Source organism: Varroa jacobsoni, unplaced genomic scaffold (assembly GCF_002532875.2).
Source record: "Varroa jacobsoni isolate VJ856 unplaced genomic scaffold, vjacob_1.0 scaffold_545, whole genome shotgun sequence".
NCBI classification, from domain to species: domain Eukaryota; kingdom Metazoa; phylum Arthropoda; class Arachnida; order Mesostigmata; family Varroidae; genus Varroa; species Varroa jacobsoni.
In genome coordinates this window covers 432,735-456,391 of record NW_019213447.1, presented here as the reverse complement: position 1 = coordinate 456,391, position 23,657 = coordinate 432,735, and the positions used below count along the sequence as shown (strand labels likewise).

General features: G+C 43.6%; 1 protein-coding gene and 1 long non-coding RNA gene across 2 annotated transcripts in view; one reads left to right on the top strand and one right to left on the bottom strand.

Annotated features, from left to right (window-relative positions):
- The window catches only part of LOC111261312 (uncharacterized), a 330,101-nt gene that overhangs the window by 94,266 nt on the left and 212,178 nt on the right, over window positions 1–23,657 (top strand). The gene's annotated exons all lie outside the window — the stretch shown is intronic.
- LOC147753352 (uncharacterized) lies at window positions 18,516–22,106 on the bottom strand. Its single transcript, XR_015311447.1, has 3 exons — window positions 21,799–22,106; window positions 18,960–19,051; window positions 18,516–18,589 (listed from the first exon to the last, which is right to left on the bottom strand). It is a non-coding gene; the product is annotated as an uncharacterized LOC147753352 (long non-coding RNA).

Below are 23,657 nucleotides of genomic sequence, written 5' to 3'. Positions count from 1 at the left end.
CCATGTAACGTAGCCCCTGATTTCCCGGTCACCGTATGTGCTCCTGGCTGATCCACTTCTATTATCTAGACCAATTTATTTACCACTATTTCTGCTTTATAATTTTGAAAGAAGTTTGCAAGTTCCAAAGGTCACGACATAAAACGGAGACTTGTCTCTCACCAGCTTTTCCTGCAAGTTTCCATTCGACGACGAACGTAATGAACTGTTTGTTTACTACGCACATTTTCTCTTCTTTTCCTTCCATGGGTTCCCTCTTTCTTCGACCGCCCAGACTTGCGAATTGGGATCTCTTCTCGGAAACAAGAACTAGTCAAACATTGCTCACGTACAGGCGTCAGCCTAGATCAGGATAGCCTATGGCCTTCTATCAAGCAAGTGGACCTTAACAAATGCAGGCAGCTAGCCACTAGCTCTATGCGTCCTATTTCTTGGCTTTATTCCATCGCTGCATCGAAACTGCGCCTCGAAGACAGGCGCCAACACCGTTGCCGATTGATGGTGGTCACAGGCTATGGTTAGGACATGCTACTTTGCTTGCTCAGTTCATTGACTAGTTGAGTGTTTCGTTTTTTTTCGGCCTTGTGCACTAGGTAGTACCAGCATGACTATCGTTCCTATCGGCCGAGGGCGGATAGAGGAATACCAGGGCGTCGTGGCCGACTGGTCGTCGTTTTATCGGCTGGCTGCCGCTGCCGTCCTGTTCTCGTATCGTTATTTTTCGTTGCTACCCACGCATCATTTTGGTAGCGAACGGTAGCGATTCGACGGGCAAGATTCGGCTCAGCGCCAGCGCAGGACCTGTGCCAGTGCTACTGCTACTCTCTGGACCACACAGCGCTTGCCACCCCGACGGTGTTGCGGGTGCCGCCGCCGCCGGCGTTTGCCACTGATTGCTCCCTCGGGTCGCATTCGCAGGATCTGGTGAAGCCTGAGCTGAAGGCGGCCAAGGCGAAACACAAGATTCTCTCATTCAGTAGAGAGAGAACAACGAAGGCGGTGAGCGGTGCTGAGAAGAGAGCGGACTTCAGCGCTAGGAATGGGGAGCAGAGAGACACTGAACTGAAAAAAAAGTCAGAAAGGAACTATGCGGGCTCCTTGAAGAAAACGTTTCAAGGAAGGAAAAACGATCCGGGAAAACAAAGGAAAAGACGAAAAAAGGGAAAAAGAAGAATAAATGGAAAAAAGTGACCACTGAACAATCGACGAGTAGCGGGCAAGCACATGAAGGCGGTGGCCGACCGCCTGCTGGAGGAACACCGGCGCAGTGGATATGCGTGGGGCAACACCTCCGCCTTGTCGAGGGCAACAACGCGACGCGCTGGCCGTCACAGTGAACGCACAAAGAAACCCAGACACGGCGCAGAAAATATAGCAAAAACACAAAGAAAAGTAAAACATAAAAACATTTAAAGATAAGCATGTAAATGAGGCAAGGTTGAACACTTATGTTGTGTATGTAAGCGAATACACGTAATGTATTCACCAGGCTCTGTTGCCAGACAGCCTTGCCTTTACCACTGACGCTTTTCGTATTATGGCATAGTCTGGTTGTGCAGGAACCAGAACATGTGATATAATTTGGTCCTCATTTTTCTATGCATTCTCCGGAGGTATCTGCGCACTCAAGAAAGCACCTTCGTCGCCTTGACAGCCTCAGTCATGCATAAGCTTCCCGTAAACTTCAGTTGTCTGACAATCGATATATAGGTGCTTATTCCATGTATTACGGTTTTACGTACCTTGATGCGCTCTTATCATGTTTATTTATGTTTGACGTGTTTTCCCTAGCATAATTGGTGCCTGACCACTCCAAACAATGCGATGTCATGCTATATACCAAGCGATTTCGCTGCTCATTCATACATCCACCCGCCCGGCCTATCTACCAAACACCCGTTGCTGCATACTGTTCACCGACGGTCGATGCTTCCTGTAACTGTTCCTGCAGCGGTATCACGCAAAGCTGGCACCACGACAACGCGAGACATATCCCATAGCGTTGCTCTTTGTTTTTGGCCGCTGCTATGGCTCTTCGGCGTGTTCGTGTACGATATTAAGAAGCAGGAATAATAAAGGGAGAGAGGAACAACGACCTGAACAGTATAGGCCCACCAACTACCAGACGCGTCGTCTTGCTGCTGACGCTACCACTACGACTACGTCTATTGACACGAGCAAATGGCGTCTCGCGAGTTGCTAAATAGGTGATGGGTGGTAAAGAAAGGTAGTTGGCTGGACACGACGAGTGGATATAGAGAGAAAAAGAGGCAAGGTTATATTAGCCGATTGAAGTGAGCGCGGCGGCTTCCAGCGTTGTCCTGGGAAGAACTGAAGAGCCTTACTATCATTAGAGGTAGCACTTCTAACCAGTAGCTGAATGGGAAAGGACGCAGTAGGTTGAACGGCGGCGGAAGCGGTAGCGGCGAGGGGTAAACGCCAGTGCTGCTGCTGCTTAGGTGAATGAGGTTTGTGCTTATCGAGGCGGGCGAGCGGGCGGGCGGGCGGGCGGGCGAGGAGCCACTACAATGGCTATAAGCACTATAGCTACAGAGCGTAGGCAGGCGCATGTAAGCGTCATATAAGCACTTGGGTAATTAGGATCGGCGGTAGGCCAACCAGCCGCCATTGTATTATTCTGTGGCTAAGGCTGTTAGTAGCAACGAGGGGGACGCACGGGCGACGGTCACCGTATGATAGCGATGTCATCATTGTAGAGGCCGCAATAAGGTCGTATCGGTTTTAGCATCTATAATAACGTATGGCCAACAGACGCGAGGCTGTTTGGGTTGGCTCGATGGTCCTGGAAACTCGTCGTCAAGCGAGGCAAGATTGGACTGCAAATAGGACATCCGCAAAGTAACAAGTGAAGGTGACGGGATGTATAAAAAGAATAAGGAAGGCCTATTTCGATTTTGCACGGAAAAATAGAAGCGACTCTCATCAAAAAACACGGGCAATCGCATTTTATTTAATAATATGAGTAAGCACACTTTCGTTGATATTTACGGACTATCCATTTTTTTGTAGGTGCTTCTTTAATTAATACTGCCAGTTCGTTAACGATATAACAGTGTCGCGATTGATCTCACTCCATCTGCCCCTAGGTAGACTACAGGCTACATCTTTATCAATATATCACCTGTGTCATCATAATAATAAACTCTTCTGTATCCTTTGGCATAGGTCAACGTTATAGCGCTCTAAATGTTTATACAGATATAATAATGTTTATGGCGAATACATTCAATTGTAAGCGAGTTACCTCTGTACGTAGCTACGTATACATAATCGGCGGACTCAACATAATATAGATATACGTACATACACGTGGTTTGCGTCGTTTGTCTACCAACACTTGGTGGTTCTCTGCTGGATGGCCGATACGCTAAGCTTTCTAATTAGTGTGCAGTTGTATAACGAATGCCGTTTGCACAGCTACCTCGTTCCATCTCTGTTGCTTATGTGCGCCTCCACCTACGCCAAACCTATGCCCTTTTATATGTCACATTGTCTACCGTGCGTACCTAGCACTGCAGTGACCTGTCCACAGTATGAGCAATCATCTGGGCATAATATGCAGGCCACTCGCACTGCTTGACTGACCGGCCGTTGGCCGCATTCAGCTGGCAATGGTAAGGACGCTCCCTCATTCGAAGATGCCTCGTACTCGCTATTTTCTACTGATAATAGGGATACAGGTACAGCAATAAACCGATATTGCTTAAAAGAGGACGATTTTTGTCGTTGGGCTTTTCGGTATTACGCGACACAGGTTGGGTGTCACCTATAGGAAACTAACATATGTGCCACTAAATGCTCGAGTATAGATTTAAGATGGACGGCCTGAAACGGGACTGTCTTTCCTTTTAGAAATAAACAAAACATAGGAAACATTCATAGGAAAACATACGATTAATTTTAAAGGTTTAGGTAAGAATCGTGTTTGGAGTGAATTCTGGCTTAATATGAATACCATACAAACCGTCAGAAACAGAATTCTGTGTGCTCGACAAAGGACCGGTTTATCAATTGCCTGGTCTTTGCTAATCACCACTGTTTACAGCATCATAGTGTACAGTTTAACGTGCAGAGGTAACTGCGGCGATAAGATTGAAACCTATAAAGACTATATGTATATGTATAATCATACATAGGCCGTTGTTAAACCCGCCATGCTGTCCTAGAGGTTAACGGTCGCCAATCAGCGTGACGCACCAACGACCTCATCACATAACATTGATTTAGCATAGCAGAAATACAAACGTACTGGTTAAGCAATATGTGCCCCTTCGAAAGTCAATAGGTCGAGCTAATTACTAGGGTCTGCCTTAGACAGCTAATAACGAACTAGAATTTGGTCATGCACGTAAGCCGTCTACTATAGAGAATAAAATACTCAACAAAGCATATACGCATGTACAGATTCTAGTGCAGTATGAGAGAAAAAACTCACGACCCTTACGTCAATGTAAAACCTACTTGTCGACGTAAATCACTGTCGAAAAATTTACCAAATGCCTTTACCAATTACCAATTTACCAATTACCAAATGCGCTATACTAGCCACAATATTGCAAAAGGAAGTACGATGAGCTGTAAGATATTAAGCGAGTGTTTTTCCGCACTAAGCTTCCATTGTACAAACCCGATTTGGTCATGCTTATCGATGTTTTCCTGTTAAACGCGTATCTGCATGTAATCTGTACAGCGCAACCCCTTCGTTTGTGTACAACTGGAGGCCGGTTGCACGTGTTCTGTGAGCGTGCGGTTCCTCACCCCTCGGCTGGCACAGACAAAGATCCCTATCCCTGCGTGGCCTCAGTGTTTTGCCCTGGCCACCGCCCTTTGGGCATTTTTTCGAATGGCTTCGGTATGCGGTCATTGGAGCACTTCTTGTCTATCCAGCAGTGATGTTTCGCGGGGCGTTTCCCTTCCTTTCGGAGTTGCCCTCGCCAGAAGTGGAAAGGGCCGCCCCACTCTGGCAGCTGCAACAGCCGGTCAGTTGGAGGAATGCGCGCTCCACCCGGCTACTGCAGAAAGTCCGGGAGTTCGATGAAGCGGACGCCCGCGCGGCAGTTGGCCCTACCCGCGGAATAAACGCTGCCAGTAAATGGCAATGAAACTTTCTAATAACTTACTTTCCAATTTAAGCTAACAGTCCGCAGTAGAAACATCAAGGCTTCTCAGCTTTCCTCCAAGGTCAGCTGTCTTGTCTTTAAATGTAGTCCGATAATTTATACGCTAATGCGAGCTGATCAGAACGTGTATATATATAATCGAATTGTTCGACAATCATCGTTGCGACTAATTACATTTTTCTAATAGAGTAGTAAGTAAAGCAGTGAAGAAAATTCTTCAAATAGCTAAAAAACGTATCTGAGCAACCTCGAACGAGACACTGAAGCAATAAACAAATACAGCATAGATCAAGAACTCAACGAAAATGCGGATTAGTATCTAATAAAATTGTGTTGGATAAGCGTTCGGGATCACAACGGTGAATATACGGATTACAACACGAATAAGTGTGCATTACATTGGAAATTGTGACGAAATCAAACAGTTTTAATAAACTGAAGAGCTTTAAGGTTCTAGCTAGCTCGTTAGCTCCGAATTTAATCAGGATTAAACTGTGCTACGTCTGATAGAAAGTGAAGTGAGTCGGGTGACTATTGTGAGTAATTTCCACTCATGGATTATGTAATGTGTTGTTGAAACATTTCCCTTAAGAGAATCTAGATGATCTACTCCTTTTTAACTCCCTCTAGCTCGAGTGCAAAGGTCGGTTAAGAATTTTCATTTGGAATAGAAATTTCATGCGGTCTTTTCCTGGTCAAGAGACCCAGTACGATGCCTCTAACGGACACCGGCTAAATACTTGCTAAGGTTGTCATAAGCAGGTTAGGTTTATCTGTTTAAATAGAAATCATGCCCTGTATTAAGATAGTAAATTTTGAGTCTTACGATGGACACAATTTGCGCTTTGTTGAGCTGCAGCGCTTCGCAAGAGTATGACTGAAGTGTATATAAATGATTTTCGGACACTTCGCATAAATAGCGATAGCAACGTTGTAGTATAGGGAAATATACGTGCACAGACAGAAATTCACTCTTGACATCGTCTACTAAGGTAACAAACGGAAAGCTGCGCAGGCGACGCATCGAACAAATGACCAATTTCAGAATCGGGAGAAGGAGCATCCTCATTGTCGAGAGAGAAATTGGCTTTGTAACGAGATCGTCATCGGCGAAACGTATCGCGGCTACCAGCCCGTACTCAGAGCAGGGTCCTTGCCCACTAATGCACTATGTCACGCAGATAAATGGACAAAAAAAACACACAGGCGAAACTGACGATTTAAACCATTATATATGTATATCCTGGAGCTTTGTTGTTCAGCCTATTCACCTTTAGGTGTTAAGGACCTGGAAAGTTCTCTACATCTGTACTATGGAGCTTACTGCAAAAGAGGCGCTGGGAAAACATCGGGCCGGCTAAGCTGAGCAAGCAGGTAATTCTCAGGCTAAAGATTCGTCAGCATCAACCGATAACCATTGCGAATTTGTTATATATTCACTGATTTGTCCGTATATCGTGCGATACGCATCCTAGCCCGAGTTCAGCCTCAAAGGATCAAACGAAAAATAGTTTGTGAAGTGACATTTTCGTCTTGGTAACACCCTACAGTGCTCTATAATTGTTCCATAAACTGTGCCTGCGTGCATTCAAGTTTATTCATCAAATAGGAAATAACAGACTACGCTATCGAACGACAGGCGGCAATCGTATCCGTTACAACGCTACGTTGACCACAAATTGCAAGGTACGCGACACCTGATGATTAATATCCTTTGCTCGGGCTTCTGCCTCGTTGCTTCTGGTAGACGACGAACCTATAATATATATACATACAATAAATGTGCCTACGTGTGCTTGTGCATGCTATCAATAGTTCGATATATTAGTAATGTGATGCATGATGGAAGAGATTCATTGGGAAACCGTCAGCGCAACAAGCCCTCTGTGCCGACGATCGGAGCCAGTCGAAGCCGGCCTAATCAGTACAACTGTGTTACACATACGGTCATTGAGGCACACACACATATACATATACACAACACATGTATAGGGATCGAGCTTATACAAAATCCATCAGCCGCGACTGACACATCCAGCCTAATAGAAGTGCTGTTATATTTTCTTCCTGGGCCGAACTAGCTCCAGGCCTCGCGGATTAAAGGGTGTCATTCGGAAGAAGGAACAAATCTACACTGATTAACTAGAGACTGTTGAGGTTTTGCTAAAGAAAACAAATAGTTCAGCTCCTTTTTATTTTTGAAAAGTCCAATTGTTCGAGTCGATGTTATCAATTTAGTGTTTGGTAGAACTAGAAATGCAGGCCTATAGACGATTTTTTGCAATATTCGTGTATTTACTTGCCTTACAATCGTATTCTTTGTGTCGATCGCCAGCTACGATTTTTGGCTAGGCGTTCATAGTTCAGCGATAAATGTCACAAGTTTCTAGAATATCCTCATTTCGCAGATATCTTAGAATTTAGTTTGATATACACAGTTTTATGCCAGGCAACCCTTTTATTAAAAAGAATTGTTCGTAGAACTCGTTCCGCTAGAAAACATTAAAAATGGCCAATGTTTCCGTAACTAAGCAAAGATTAACGGAGCCATACTAGGTCACAACAACAATTTGTTTTGCAGATCGTTGCTCACAAGAGCCAAAGGCTTCCTGTCTCGTTAGTGAAATTGAGTCTGCCAGGCGACTAAGCATATTTGAATTTGGATCGGCTATAATGATGTTGCTCTGACCCGTTCATTCGGTGGCAAATGAAGGCAGTTATTTCACTGAACGTGACGGCATGTAAACAACGTCATTTTTCTGGGGACCGGGGGGGGGGGAATTTCTACTCCTTAGAATCGTTTGTCTTATTATTAGTCATATTTTTACCGTAATTCGGATTCGGTTGATGACAAATATCTATAAATAGGATTCCGGCCGCATGAAACATAAGCACAAAATAGGAAACGAATTTTACAATTCGAAAGTTTGTTCTACCAGGTCAACAGAAATAACTATCCTTCTCAGGAGTCTCAAAATAGTCATGAAATAAACCGTATGGTAACGCTGTTCTTGATAAAGCCTAAATGGAATGATTGTCTGCCTCTAGTTGAAAAACACTTCTCAAAATTTTGCCCCTAGAAAGGAGCAGAAGATAGAAAAATTGAAGTTGCCGAGCAGACAAAGACGGAAAACCACCCGAATCATGCTAGGACAATGTACGTTTTCGAAATAAGAAACAAGCGCGAATACAGGAAGTTGATGAGCGAACCGTCAATGGTCGGTAGGCTCTTAGAACATATTTATGCTGTGGCTGCGTCGAAAGCCACACAATTCACTGGCCGCTCGTCGGTTACTTGGCGTTTTCGCACTGACCCTATACAAACGCTGCCAGGGCCTATCAAGTTACTAGAAGTTCCCTCACACAGCAAACCATCTGACTCCTCCAGCGAGTTCCACCAGCGGCAAACACTCACGAACGAACGCGTAGTGATCGATCAACTTCCGAAGGGTGCGCCACTCGCCTGCAGGCTACTACTAACTTGAATGCATGACGCAGACGGGAAAAACAAACCGAAAACAGGCATGCGAATCGGCAGATTGGTGTTATTGAGGGTTTGGGTGATTTTTTTTTCGATCAAAACCCTTTACTGAACAAAAAATCAAAGGCAAGGAAAGGCTTCATGTGAATAGGAAAATCTCTTTCTGTTACTGTTTCCGCCGCGTTTTTCTTTTTTTCTTACTGGGGAAATGCATGCTCGTTGAATGTTCCGCTGGAGGGTCTTCTCTAGTTTCCTATTGTCGATTACTAATGGTAAGTCCATCGGTTGGCTTGAGAACTATGAGTGTTATTGCCATGTACCGATAACATATCTGCGCATCGTATTTTTCATAGCGTGGCATCAGTCAAATTTTCCATTCCGTTCAAAAGCTTAGACAGCAGGTTGATGTTGTACAGCTAACTGAAGGATCTGCTTCTGTCAAATTAGTGATCCTTTCAAAGACTCCCATGTCTACCAATACCCGTAGAATAGCCGATGCTCAACGCGGGCATAATAGACGCAGCCGTTGCTGCCTTGAATGTTGCGCACCGCATTGTCAGACTGTTCGGCAAAATCCTCAGATTTGCGGGTCGACCCGCTTGCAAGGAACATTGCTGCGGCTCGTGATCACATGACGACTGGTCGTCAGGGTCTCTGACCAGCGTCTCCAGGCCAAAGCAACTTCGCTGCAAGTTAGTTACGACCAGAAAGGCCAGCATTCGAACGGCGAGTTGCTTGGCGTTCGCTATCATGGTCGTGTGCCCCTGCTGACATTCTCTGCTAGCAGCTCTTGTGTTGCTTGTAGTGATGATGCGTGATAAAAAGCGTGTTACTTACACAACTTTAGCGGATGGACATGACGCAAATGGGACCAGAACATAAAACAGAACTCGATATATTACTATGAACAGCATCGCTGACCAGTACGCCCTTTTTGCTAGCATTATAGCTACAAGTTCTACTGCTGTTGCTGTCGCCATCATTATTGCCGGCGCTGCTGGCGCTACTGCGGATGGTACTACGTCGTGCGACCCGTGAGCGCTCATGCGAGAAGTTGGACGAACTAGACGCCAACGTTACGTTTAATTCGTAGCAACAGTAACGCAATGGCCGATGTGGGCATAGTCCGCTGTGTGCTCTTGCTGGTAGCTTATGTGGGGCTGAAAGTGCGGCCCTAGGTGCATGCTTCTATGGACGATATTTTTCTTTTTCGGGCCAATTCAATCGTTGTCGAATATAGGAAATAACGCATTGTAAGCAAAGGTACAGGAAATGGATTCGAATTGGCAACACAATTATGAGCCAATATCGCAATAATTTGTCGATACTTACTCGAGGAAGCTTATTTGGCTTTTTATTTACTCAAAGGGACGGAAATTGTTCGAATCATTGTTAAGTAATTAGCGTATGGCGATGAGTAGCATGGGAAAAAGCGGGTGCTGAGCGCGTCAGGGGAGGTGTCATAGTGACGTTATACGGTGCTCAAGCATGATGGTGACGAGAAGAATGATAATACCACGTGGATTCAGCCCCGGCACGCTTCAGTGCCCCCGGAGTTTTTCACCTCAACTGGTCTCGCGTGTGTTGACCTGGTCTTACACTGATTGCGCATAATCTTATGGTAATTCCTTTTTTTTTTTTCGCTAGAAGCTCAAAAAAAGTTGCTAATCCGTCAAATGTGACGCCGGTCAGATACGGGATGATCTAGGGATGGACGGTATCTTCTCCCAGGCTTTTTAAAATAAGTAAAATTATATACAGTTTCTATCAAGTTAGCGAACTACATAGGAAGCGTTTTAAAGCTGGTTAAAGATTGACTACAAGCGTCTGCTAAGTTATTTGAAGCGCTATGTTAGGATGCTAAAAATGACTTGGGCCGTCTGCCCAATAGTGCAGTGGATTGTAGGAATGAGTAACCACGATCAACATGAAGTATTGGCATTGGACGGAATTCTCAACTTTTAAACATTGCTGATTAAATGCTCATTGAACTAGGATGATTCGGCATCCAGTCGGCTTATGATTAATTGTAAACTATACAGCATACATTCCTTCGAAATTGACTCTATGTCACATGAACTCATCTAGAAGAAGCCCCTGTGAAGGAATTACGGGACAAAACCAAAGCCTTACGGACAAACACATTGCCCCTTGTCGCACGACGAAATTGTTATCGATTTCATCTCAGTTCCGCTCAACTGCTGTTATTGGAAGTGCTTAACATAATTAGAGGCAACCTGATGCATAGAATTTTGTTGTGGATTTTGCGGATTGTTGGGTAATGACGAGTCATCTTCGAATTTGAAATAATCGACTGTCCCACACTATAGTTATTTCGCTTGTTCTATTTGCCACATACTTGCTCAACCGTTTTGTCCCATACTTTGCTTCTCCCAGAAACCCCCCGACCTTGTAAACACACCCACCCACCCGCCCGCCCGTCCGTCCGTCCGTCCGTCCGTCCGTTTGGCGTGCGGAATGAAATACCATTTACTGCACTCAGACTGCGTGGATTTTGGCGGTCAGCCGAAGCAACCTAACGTTGTCGAGACATGCGATGTGCACTCGTTTACTTCATAACCACCTCAGCCGTCAGCGGCAGTTAGCACACTTTACCGAATGGATGACATAAGTGCACACATGTATGTATGTACTTATGGGTGTACAACAGAATCAAGGTTGATCATTGATTCATTCGTGCAACTACCCTTACCAGGTTTCTTGTACTTAATATGTGTGTGCGTGTGTGCTGTTTCGTTTGGCGTAGCAGTTGGTCCATAATAGATATCAAAAGTACAGGTAGATATACGAAAGTACATTGGACAAGGATATTACTCGCTCGTGAAGCCGTCCTCATCTAGCGAGTAGGCGACTATTAAGTCGACTATAGATGCGTGAGGGCCAGAAGAGTTGAGTTATTGTTTCGGACCAGGCATCAACCTGCAGCATATGCCAATACTCGGCGCCGCTGAATGATCGGGGCTTGGATTCTCGCCAGGGTTGTCAGGATTACCTACGCTTGATTACAATTTCTGCTGGTTTAGTTTGGCACTTACATATATTGTTGCCACCAAGTGAAAGCTCTTGGCGAAGGACAGAGGGTTACCGATTACCAATTTACCTTGCTCACCCTCAAGATAAGTTCAATAGCATATAGTATGGACGAGGAAAGCTAAACAAAGAGGCTACTTTCCTAGGAAAGCCCCCTTTTCTTTGCCCTGCATCACAGCCTACCAAATGAACGAGAAATACTAGGAGTGCCGGTAGCGTAAGCAGCAGCAGCCTCAGCAGTTTTTGTGGTGAGCTGTTGTGTGCCAGCGGGGACTTTTCTCTCTCTCTCTCTCTCGCTCTTTGTGTGAAAGGAAGTGCAATGGTTTTTACATAGTAGGCGATTACGTGGACACATTCGTGTGAGCTTCGTCCATATACCCATACACAGAAATACACGCAATCACATCACGGTGTCAGTGACCAAACCAAGATGGTGAGGAGAGATTGTGCTCTGGGGGCAACCTGCCCGGAGGTATCCAAAAAGTCAGCTACAGGAAACGCATTTAGTGGCGAACTGTGACTACTGCCACTCCTGCAGCTCGGATTAGGATCGCCACAAAAGGTAAACAAAACTGCTACATATTGTGAAAAGAACATCGCAATAGAGTAACGTGTAAACGTTAATTTCTACTCTAAGAAAAGTATGATAGATGGTAGCGTGCCTCCTGAAAGTTAAAGGCTTTCGCTTGAAGTAAGCCTATTATACAGAAGCCATGTTAGGAAATCTATTAAATTTAACTATTTACTTAAAGGCGAAGCATGGACGATATTTATTTACGGCATTTCCTACAGAGATACAATCAGTTACCTGATTCGAGTGGTGTTCCAATACGACGATTCAATGTCGATTTAAAGGACAGACAAACTCTAAAGAGATACACGCAAAACGATTGGCGATTTTTCATGGCGCTGTCAATATTATACGATGTGTCGTATGCCTTCTGTTGCATTTCGTGTTGTAACTTCTACAATTGAATGCACATTCGAGGAAGAAGCATAGGACCGGAGACAGAGAAAGGAGAAGAGGGAGATGATTCGAAGACGATGGTGCACCACACTGAGAATGACTGGGCAGTCTGAAACAGGAGGGGGAACGGGGGGGACGGAAACCCATGAACAAATTGGCCAACCTACGAATTACGCTGTTGCTCCAGTTGTAGCCTGGGCAGAAGCATTAGTAGCAGTAGCAAAGGCCAGCTTCAACGCTTAAACATGCTGACTCACTCCTGTGGGAATTTTGCCACCAGGGCGTTTTAAGTCCCCTATGGCCCTCTTGAGAGTCTGAAGCCCCAATAACTCGATGCAGAAGTGCCGCAACGCCACAGTTATGTTATGTGATGTGTTACCTTTCACGCTATATGCTCGCTTGCATATCCACGCAGATCCCAGAGAGGTGGACAAATTGTGCATTACACACAAAACAGTTCGAAGTACGTGTTTTACATTTGTCATATTTTTCAACACTGAATGCCGTTGTGTCGATATTACATGCTGAACATAAATCGAAACAGTTGTTCTATTAGGCTATAAAAAAAAAAAAAAAAAAAGGTGTGCTTCTCACAAATGAGACTTGATAATTGCAGTGGGAAACGCATCTGCTTTTTTCGTTTCTCTGCCACGTTACACGCATTTATCAGACGAACGAAAGCCAATCGTGACCCCACCACATCTCCCGATTAGTTCTATTCTATATGGTTTTAAATATTCGTCAATTCAAGTGATTCCCTCCAATATAATCAATAGACCATGAATGATTCAAGTTTACCGAGCCTTAATGAGATGCTCATGTGAAATATTCAGTTTGTTTTACGTCCTAATGATCGTTGTCACACAGTGTACCTTATGTGAGACGGACAGTGTTAACATTTAGGCCATTATCCCAGTTTATTCAGTTTTTCGAGTCCATCACACGATAACGGGTTTTTCGTCCTTCGTAACAGTCTCTCTCTTTCTCTCTCTCCGTATCGTCGATATTCCCTGCTGCATTGAGCCATCAGCGTTAATGAACGTTGCTAGTAATCTTTGTCTGAAGAAAGATGTCTCGACACTTCACGTGTTAGTTGATTAATTTACAAATTATTTTGGCCATTACTACGAGTAATAATTGAATTATGAACGTGTGTGTACCGCTTTAGGTTGCGCATGGTGAGAATGTACCTTCATCTGTCCTGTTGCTCCCCTGTCACCAGCGTTTTCTAGGTTGCTTATTAAGGTCCTCAAACGTCCTCCTCTAGACGTCTGTGCCATCCCTCCAGAGAATTAAGCCATGCTAAAGCTGGCGGACAAACAGGATCAAGCTTTTAGCTCGGTTCTGTGGGCTCTCTTTTTCTCGTTTAACTTCCACCCCCCAGCTTTAAGTTGATCGTACGTACGTACAATCGAGACTCAGACTTTCCTAATTAGATGAAGCAGAGAGTGGCGTACACCTGTATTCCTGCTTGCAGTTATCGCTGTACAGCAGCAGCGGAAACAGAAATACGTATGTAGCTTTCTGTTTTCGTGTAGCTCTGAACAAAGAGAACCACAACATCCATAATGATGCGTGGTCGCTCAAACAGGGTGGCAAATGGCCACTCCGAAAAAATACTTTATCTTTTCTACGTGTGACGAACTATTATGAATTATAATATAAAGGAAAAACAAGTCATAAATGACGCCAAAACAGTTAAACAGAGAGCTAAAACTGAAACAGACCGAGCGCGTAGGGCAGTGCTGTATTATATAGACGAGAATATGCACCTCGTCACGTCTAATTTTATTTTTTATATTTGTACAAGTATTTCACACATGCAACACAGGATATGTGTTCTACATCATGCTCACGGGTAGCCACATAGACATGAACGTATGTCAGAATTCGGTTGACTACGTATGTACGCTTGCCTAATATAATAGCCTAGAATTTTTCTCACTCTACCTGACGGGACTCGATAGCCCGTGTACTGACTGTCCTATGCTCTCTAGACTCAGGTGATCCTCGCCATCGTTCGCGGCCCGTCAACCGCAACAGCAGCAACAAACCAACCAATCAGCCGCAAGACATCATTTCCATGGCCTACTCTCCCAGAAGTTCCTAAATTAGAGCACGTCTTGTTCCGTATTTTTCTTTCCTATAGAACATAAAGTTACGCCGCTTTCGTGCGCTCTCTAAGAGACCATTTTTTTTAGGTTGAGTTGAGCGGTAGGGGAAACTGATTCGGAGGAATGTGAGCTTACATGCGTCCCGTCCGCTTGCATGTAGGTATATATGTGTGTGTGTGCTGTGTACGCCTCCGATACGTTGCCGATCGCTGACTAGCCTTTTTTGCTTTCCAGTCACTGGTTTGAATCAACGAGTCAATGGTCTCCGGTCGCGACAATTCCTTTCTCTGCCTTCTGCTATTCTTTCCTCTTCGTTTTGCCCGCTGGCTTCTATAGGAATTCTCCCCTGCCTCCATGCGCTCGTTCGTTATTCGACAGATGATTAATGTCGAGGAACAGGCGCACGAAATTTTAAATCGGTCAGCTCCCCAGCATCGATACCCCACGTAGCTGCGCAAATGTAATGACCACAACCGCTACCGTGTCTTCGGACTCGGATGGTAGCCACACCCTTAAAGCCTGCCCGACGGTTCCTGCGACAGCAGCTTATGCCATTGAGGGGCTGCGTTTACAGCATCCGCCCTATTTGGGAGACTTCCTCTACCTTCTTGATGACACAAAGAGAAGAAATTACGCTCACCTGGAAATATCGAAGCCGCCAAGCGACGAACTGTAAACCATTCACGTATGGCCTTCTTGAATCTGACTGAGCTCATGAAGCTTACCGACGTCTGGGTCGGGGCGGCTAAGCGAAAGATGTGAGAAGTTGGGCTGTTTGGCCCATTGAGTAGCGGATGCCAGTATGTGCCAAACTATCACACTATTCGAGGTCCCTAAAATTTTATTCCGTTCAACGACAGACGCCATCTGGTCTGTTGATTATTTTACGATTTTGCTTAGAGATTCTGTTATAGCGAGTGAACGTACCGGTATGGTATGTGTATCTTATATTATACTTGTCTCGGGTTAATTAATTCACCTATATACTCCTAATAGTTTTATCAAGGAGTAGTAAATAGAAAAATTATTGCGGACGTATAGCTAGAAAGGAAATGTATCGGTTCCGAATTCATAAAGACATTTTGAGCTTTGTCCATTACGTTTAGTTTACCTACGGCGACGCAGTACAGGCGTATTGAATTGGCAAACGTATCGCTTGTTTTGTAGTGCATTTGCATTACCTGGACGATACGTATATATCGAGCTAAAATACCTACTACCATGAGAATATGGGTCTAAAATCTATTTTCAATTATTCAGTTTACTATTTAATTTACTTAGACAATTGGTCGACAAAGTTTCACAAACATCGGTATATTCAAGAGAGACATCGTCGATCAGCAATGGTCATCCAGAGTATCTAAATGGGCCTGGAATCTTCGCATATTCCGTGGACACGTTCTAACGATCCTTCATATAAGCTATTATATGATACAGCTCATTGTTGGCTGTTCGTAACGTCCACAGAATCAATCTTGATTCACCTTTTACACATGTCTGCACAAAAGCCAATATACAAATATACGTTTTTTTCTACGTAATTTCTGCAAATAAATGGAGTTTAATCTATATATATATATACGTGTATAGAGGAGTTCTCCTTGATTTTGGACACCCGCAAAGTCATTATTAAAGCTCCTAGATTTAGTCGTATATAAATATCGAGACGTTAAACACAGCTGTAGATAATTCAAAAATAAGTTAGAAAAGTGTACGGTCAATTGTTTTTGATGTGTCACGAAATAGGACATTTATTCTTCTCTTCTTACTTTACAGATAAGTTGATTCTTATCTTTGATAGATCATCTGAATTTTTCGAAAATGATTCGCTTCAACAAACCTTAAACAGCCATCGAAGTCAACAGGTTCGCCGTGTACGACAGAACTTATCACAGATGACTGTAGTTCCATTGCATGAATTTAAGATGTTTTTAACTTAAATAGCTTTCAACATATCGTCTTCCGTATCTTATCGTAGGAAGAGAGAAGAATAGTTTCGTTATATAGAATAGTATAAATATCGACAATGATGTTTGCTCAAATAACGTTCGTCATGATATCAATTTGTCAACATTAGTATATATAATAAGTGCCAAGTGACATTACGGGTACTGCACGACTGACATGAGGGCATCACGGTTCTAGATATCGTATTCGAACGCAACGTTTAAAAATCTCAGCTTCGTAAACGACTATCGACGGCCAGACACTTCATAAGTCAGATGTATGTTCAGACATATATATGTATATATGGACCGAATTGTCGCCGGAAGAATGAAAAAAGGAACTCTATAAACAGCATCGTTTTTCCTACAGGCCATCAGCACGTATGTACATCCAACGAGGATCCATTTAGTTGATGGCTGCCCTTTTCTGGTCCATTCTGCCATGTTTTCTGCGGCGGCTCCTGTTATTGCCACTGTGAACGCCTCTGTTAGGGAAGAAGCAGGCGGCCATAATGATGACGATACAGAGAAACAAGGAACAGATCGAACCTCATTTCATAATTTTTATGCTACACGTCCAGTAACTTGACGCCCGTTGAATTGATCGTAATAACAACGCAAACTTCGAGTTGTAATTGCCGCTTATCGGCGGCAGTTCGTCGCGTCTCTTGTTTAAGTGACAATTTGTTCCTTTCGCTACGACGCTTCAACGAGAACAACAAAAAAAAAAAAAGAGCGGTGAAGAAAAATCGTTTCTCGGACATCGCTGCCTTCTGCGTTTGCCTGTTTCTTTGTCTGCATGTTTATGTGTAAACTCATGCGCTTCTACCTGCATACGTGTGTGTAAACGCTGTGTTGAATTATCGGTGTTACGGAATACGGTGTGCGATTGACGCGAACGCGCTATACGTTTCTCTCCTGCGTTTACCGTGTTGGTTCTGTGAACGAGCCTTAACGATCTGCCGCTTTTCTGTGTAATTAGTCTACGACAGACAGACAGACAGACAGACAGACGAACGGCTTGCTACGATCATATACAGAAGTATAGGGTATACACATCGAAAATCAGAAGCTGTGGGGAGACGATGGAATAGGTCCACAATTATCGTCTTTAGAGGGCAAAGACGTGAGTGTTCGAATTGAAATATGTGCATAGCAACGAAAACGACGTAGCCAGCCGTACGTCGAGTACTTAACATGTTTTGCTACAAAGTTTTGAATAGGCCACTGTAGGTGCTTCGTTGATGGGTTATACCTTTCTGGAAATCAGCGACTGGAACTTATTGTTATGCGATGTAATGAAAAAACACGGTCAGATGACCACTTCTTCAAATCTATTAGAGGCCAAGTGGGCAATAAATATGGGTAGTGTTTGTCTTACGGGAACAAACAGCCAATTTCTATTAAATTAATTTTTTGAGGTATTAAATATTTTGGCCACTTTAACGACAAACAGTTTTCAACCATTCAAAAAATAGATATACATTTCCATGAATGAATAGGGGAAACGCTGAAATCAGTAATCTTAGCTTAAAAATTACGAGTAAACACACTTGACATGAATCGTGGCATAGAGCTCGACTATTTCCCGATACATACGCTATTATGTAAGATTTTTTAAAACCTTTTGATAAGGCAAAAAGGCCAGTGCTCCAGCAATAATTTCGAAGCAAAAATACCAATAGCGTTGAACTCTGTCAACGTTCCCTGTTGACCAGAATAACAGCAATTCGGTTTCACGACAGATCGAGCATTTCGCATCATCAAACAGCGTCTATTTTGAGCGAAAAATAATAACAGATATTTTCTGTGTATTCCACCGTCGTATCAATAGCAAGCCCGATTATTTTTATTATAAAGCAAAGAGGACGGAGTGGCACAAGTTAAACCTGGAAAGCAAAAGTACGAATTTAAATTGATTAAGCATGTGTATCTATATAATGCCGAGATAAGGACATGGCAGACATTACCATATAGAGAATAAATGGCCTCCTAGCAATTTACCCCTTTTATAAATCGATCGAATCGAGACACTCTGCGAAGTATATCAAGTTATCGCATCTTTTTACCGTCCGCTACGTATGAACTAATAACGACGTATCGCAGACGTACTACTGGAGATATTACCTTATGTAGTTTTTTTTTTTGGGTATCAAAGCTGACCCTTGCAGGTAACAGGATTCAATAGAAGGATAGGTCTACGCAAAGAAGTTCAATCGATATTTCTTTTTGACATTTAGATATAACTGGTGAAGCTACCTTTATTAGAAGACGGTCAGTAGCGCAGTGTTTTCTCTAACATACACTTTCTCGGCTGTCTTCATCGCTACTTCGGTCGTATGTTCTGCACTCTGCAAAACAAATCACTCCGAGTCGTTACAACCTGAGCGATTCACCCCTTGGATTAATATAATTTTTGTATATTTTAAATCGTTGTGAGCGAACCAAATCGAGCCAAGGAAAGCATTAGTCTACCCAAACAAATATCGTGAAAAGGCCTAACGCAATTCAACGAAAAAGTGTCATGGGGGGAAAAGAAAGGAAAAAAAGTACAAAAAACGAACGCCTTCGCGGTGATTCTTCGCTATTCGAACAATTCTCGTCGTCACCATCTCCTTTAGACCGTGCTCGCGTGTGTCAGGGTGTATCCGATTGTGTCCTGCGTTGATGGGTTTGTGTGTGTATGTGTGTAAGTGTTTAATGCTGGCACACTTTCCTGCTCCTCTTCTCTTCGTAATCCTAATCAGTCTTATTTTCTCAGGGGAAAAGCAGCTCCAGTTTTCCATATTTTTAACGTTTCGGACAGTTCCATCATCATTTCATTAACGTTACGTTTTTCTTGTCGTGGATAAATAACGCTTATGACGGATCCCCTCACATACACGGGCAGAGTCGCACAGAAACGCAGTTACTACTATAAAATGATTTTGGTGGCTAGGAGACGTTGGATCACACGGCAGCTGTAGCTTCCGCTGCCGATTACGACGCTGGCTACTCTTTGCAAAGCCGGGAAGATGCTTTTGGCCACTCGAGTGACGTATTGCACATCTTTCTCATCGAAAATGAAAATTGATGAGTTACCCTTTACTAAATGACACTAATGTTTATCAATATATGATGAGTGGAAGGACAGATGAAGAAGAATTAGGTTTTTTTTTACCAGGTTGAACTCAAAGCGAAACAAGTGCATATCTCGTTGACGTAAGCTTTCTAATTTCGCCGTTATGTAGACAATGAAATGCCAGCAAAACTCCTACGATGTACTGTTATACGCAACCGACTAGTATATATCATTGGCAGTTACTTAAGTTTCAACCACTCAAAGAAGTTAGTGGTGTGTTTACCGAAAGTGAACGAAGCGGCATTGATGATGCTTGTCATAATAATGAAATACGCCAGACATACATAGCGGCTCGTTGATAGCTACTGCTGATCAGTAAAAAAAAAAACAGCTATATTTAGTGGATTTCCTTATTGGCTCGCATCGTTTTATTGCATTGAAAAAAATGTTTAAAATCCTTTAATAAGCTATTTTTGAAATCTGCTAAAAAATAATTGATTTAGACACGCATGAAAACACCAACTGCAATATTCATTATGTTCTGTTGAACAAATGCCTATTGAGCGCACCCCTTCAATGCTAAGATCCTAGGCCGCTTTATATTGGGGTAACCAGCACGTGCCACTTTACTCGTCGAATCCAACGACAAAAGCACTTCGAGGACTGTCTGTCTATTACCACACGACAATCACAGTATACATAGATATACACGGCGCGCAGTACCCGTCCCATACGCTAAAGGCCACTGTCGAAGCGATATAATATTGCACCCTATCGTCGTGAAGGCACGCTTGTCATACACAAGTGACCCCGAGTAATTTTTTCTCGCTTAACTTACGTCTGCAGACCGTGGCTCTATAGCCGCACCGTATCAATCCCTTTCTGTTTCCTTGGCGCGGGCGGCTGCTGCTGAAGCCGCTGCATTCTATCGGTGTCACCACAGACATCGTCATGAACAGCAGCCAGCGGCCGAACTAAAAGTGGGCTTAATGTCGTACTGTCGCTGCACATGGGTTAGAAGAGCCGCGGTTGTGAGATATGGTTGTTCGTCACAGCGCTTTCGCGCTCCTGGGTCATCCCCAATTGTAGTTTGGGTGACAGTGAGCCTGTCGACCCTGTCGGGTCTGTCGCCGCGTTTAGTTGTTTCCATGCAAATACCCTCCGTTTATCATATGCAGGCGAATCCAGAAGCGGCAATGACAGCTTCAGCGGCTGCCGCCGCCTCCCTGCTGGTAAGATTCATCGTTGGGATTATAATCCATATACAGTACATGTATGAGCTCTTACCGGTGTAAGAAAGTTGAAGCAAGCTAAATATCTAACACTTACGCATTGTAGAAAGGCGTTTCAAACGTTTATCTATGTAGGGTTTTCCGCTTTGTTTTAGCCACGTAAGAGTGAAAGAAAACTGATCGGCATTATTGAGGGAATGCCTCTAAACCTGGGATGTTTTTGAGAGCTAACGATAAACGTTACGATTCGTTTTTCTCGGCGGCTGTCTCTCGCGATATTAGATAGATTTTTCGTTGCGGACAACAGAGAGGAGCGTCATTGTGTAGATTTACCTATTGACTATACATATCATGCTACGTCTGGTAGCCTTGTTCATTGCAACGAAATGAGAGGCCTTTTGCACAATACTGTGTGGTAAAAATGTTTCAAATTTACATAAACCGGTCACGCGGTGATGTGTCGCAGACTAGAATAGAAGTCAGTGTATAGAAGCTTAGTTTATACTAGACTGATGCGGCTATTTTATAGTATTATAAAACGAGACCAAATGTTGTTACTCTAATAACCACCATAGATGGTATGTTGTCTTATGAAAATTACGTGACTCAGCTCAGACGTGTTTCTGTTATACACGCTTCATCGGTTAAATTACTCAAGCTTCAAGCCTGAAGTACTGTCTGGAGACAAACAAAAACTAACGCAGCTGGCTTAGTAAGTATTCTAAAAATCGTTCGAACCCTGTCATCGCATTATTTTCATAATCTCACTGTACTTACATTTAACTTTCCTCGCATATGGCCCTACCTTTTCTTCCTGTAAGTAAATCCAGACCACTTTAATCGGAGGACTTATCGTAGTGCATTTGTTGAATAAGTACATTGCATCAAATGTTGTTTTTCCTATTTGCACTCTACAAATCCATAATTTGCAGGTTTCACTATGTGCATCCGCTCATCTCGTAGCATGAACGTAAGCCCATGACAACAACGGTTTTTTGTATGCTGATCTGACCTGAGCATCGGCTGGCAAATCAGAGACATTCAGCCAGGTTGGACGAGAATCCGAAGTGATGATCAAGCCGTTGTCAAGCTAATATGGCCGAATCTGTTTCCTCCATTAAATCGGCTTTGGGTAGGCGGGCTATCCCGCGTGGCGAAGTAAAAACTGTATTTCACCGCGAGCACGTTGAGTTCACACGTGCAGAACGTTCGATCTTTGGCCGTTTGCCAAATACCGACAGAGCAACGACCTAGCCTAACCATAGCTTGATTCTGATAAAGATCGACACATCAGCTGAGAGCAGTGCGGTTCTCGTATGGTCTTCAGTACCGCCGGCGGAGAATTAGCTGCCGCAACCAATGGCTATGGCTGCAATTACTAAGGGGGCATGAGGCATTAGTGGAAAGACAAAACGACTGAGCTAACGGCTAGTCTATGTCTCCATACGATCATGGCAAAGTTTAAAACTGCGCCTGGATACTGAATAGCAAGTGTGGCCTCGATGACTGCGAGAGCTGCACCGAAAAACGGAACCTTTCCTTACACGCCTGAAATCAAGCTATTTTCTATGGTTAAGTGCTTTTAGTAGGAGTTCGCCACGATACACCTCTTGCTGTATGAGGGAGTCTGAACTAGGCTTTAGTTGGGCTTGGGTAATGACGGTTTAGGAGTCGTTCTAGATTGGCCAAAAACGTGTGGTGGGGTCTGAAGCCGCTCGTTGGGTATGGGGTGATGATGGGGTGTACAAGCCATGTGGCGATGACAGTATATTTTCATACGTGACGCAGATTCCGAACTCGAACATAATACACAGCGCCGTATTGTCCGCACGGCATACACATTTGTATAGGTGTACATATGATATTCGATTCTGTGATGTTAAGGGAAGATCGAAAGAGTCTTGTGCCTTCAACTATATTGTAATTATGTTTCGTTTAAAGACAGTACCGTCCCTTCCCTCTACTAAGTTATTAAAAACACCAGAACCTCAACTGGAACTAAAGTTAAGCCGGTTACTGTTATATTGCCCTTTGCGTTTAGTTATAGCAGTGAGGCTGATCATGCAATGGATATGGCTTCGTTCAAAGTAATGTACAGTTTCAACTATTCAACGATCCTAACTGTAATATTTAACTTAATAGTAACACAATAGTCCGACAAATCGTTGCCTAGAAAATCTATTTGTAGGCATCTGAGTAACATACGGCACTTAATTTCATTATCGTTACGTTCATCATCACCATTGAAATAAAGCATCTTAACAAAATGCTATTGAGTTTTGCCAAAGCGATTAGCGAGCCAGTCATGCTAGAACTGCTCCGTAGAATACCGATAGCATCTATTCCCCATAGTAATAGACTAATGGTAACTCGTCAAGTATAATTGCAGTGTTAGAGGCGACAACAACTATTCAACACTTGTCGGCCAGCCTGTGTTACAGCAAAATATTGATCAAACGGCCTATTTGTTGTTTGGAGCCACGTCATCACTTGAGCATGTTAGCCAACGCGCTAGATTTGCAATCCTGAGATCTCTTAATGGGGCAACTAAGACCGATAAACGCGTTATATGTTTGAATATGTGCGTACGCCTATCGTCGTGGATTGACAAGTGGCCTAAACAGAATACATGTGACTTCTACGAGTTTAAGCTAGAAGCCGGTA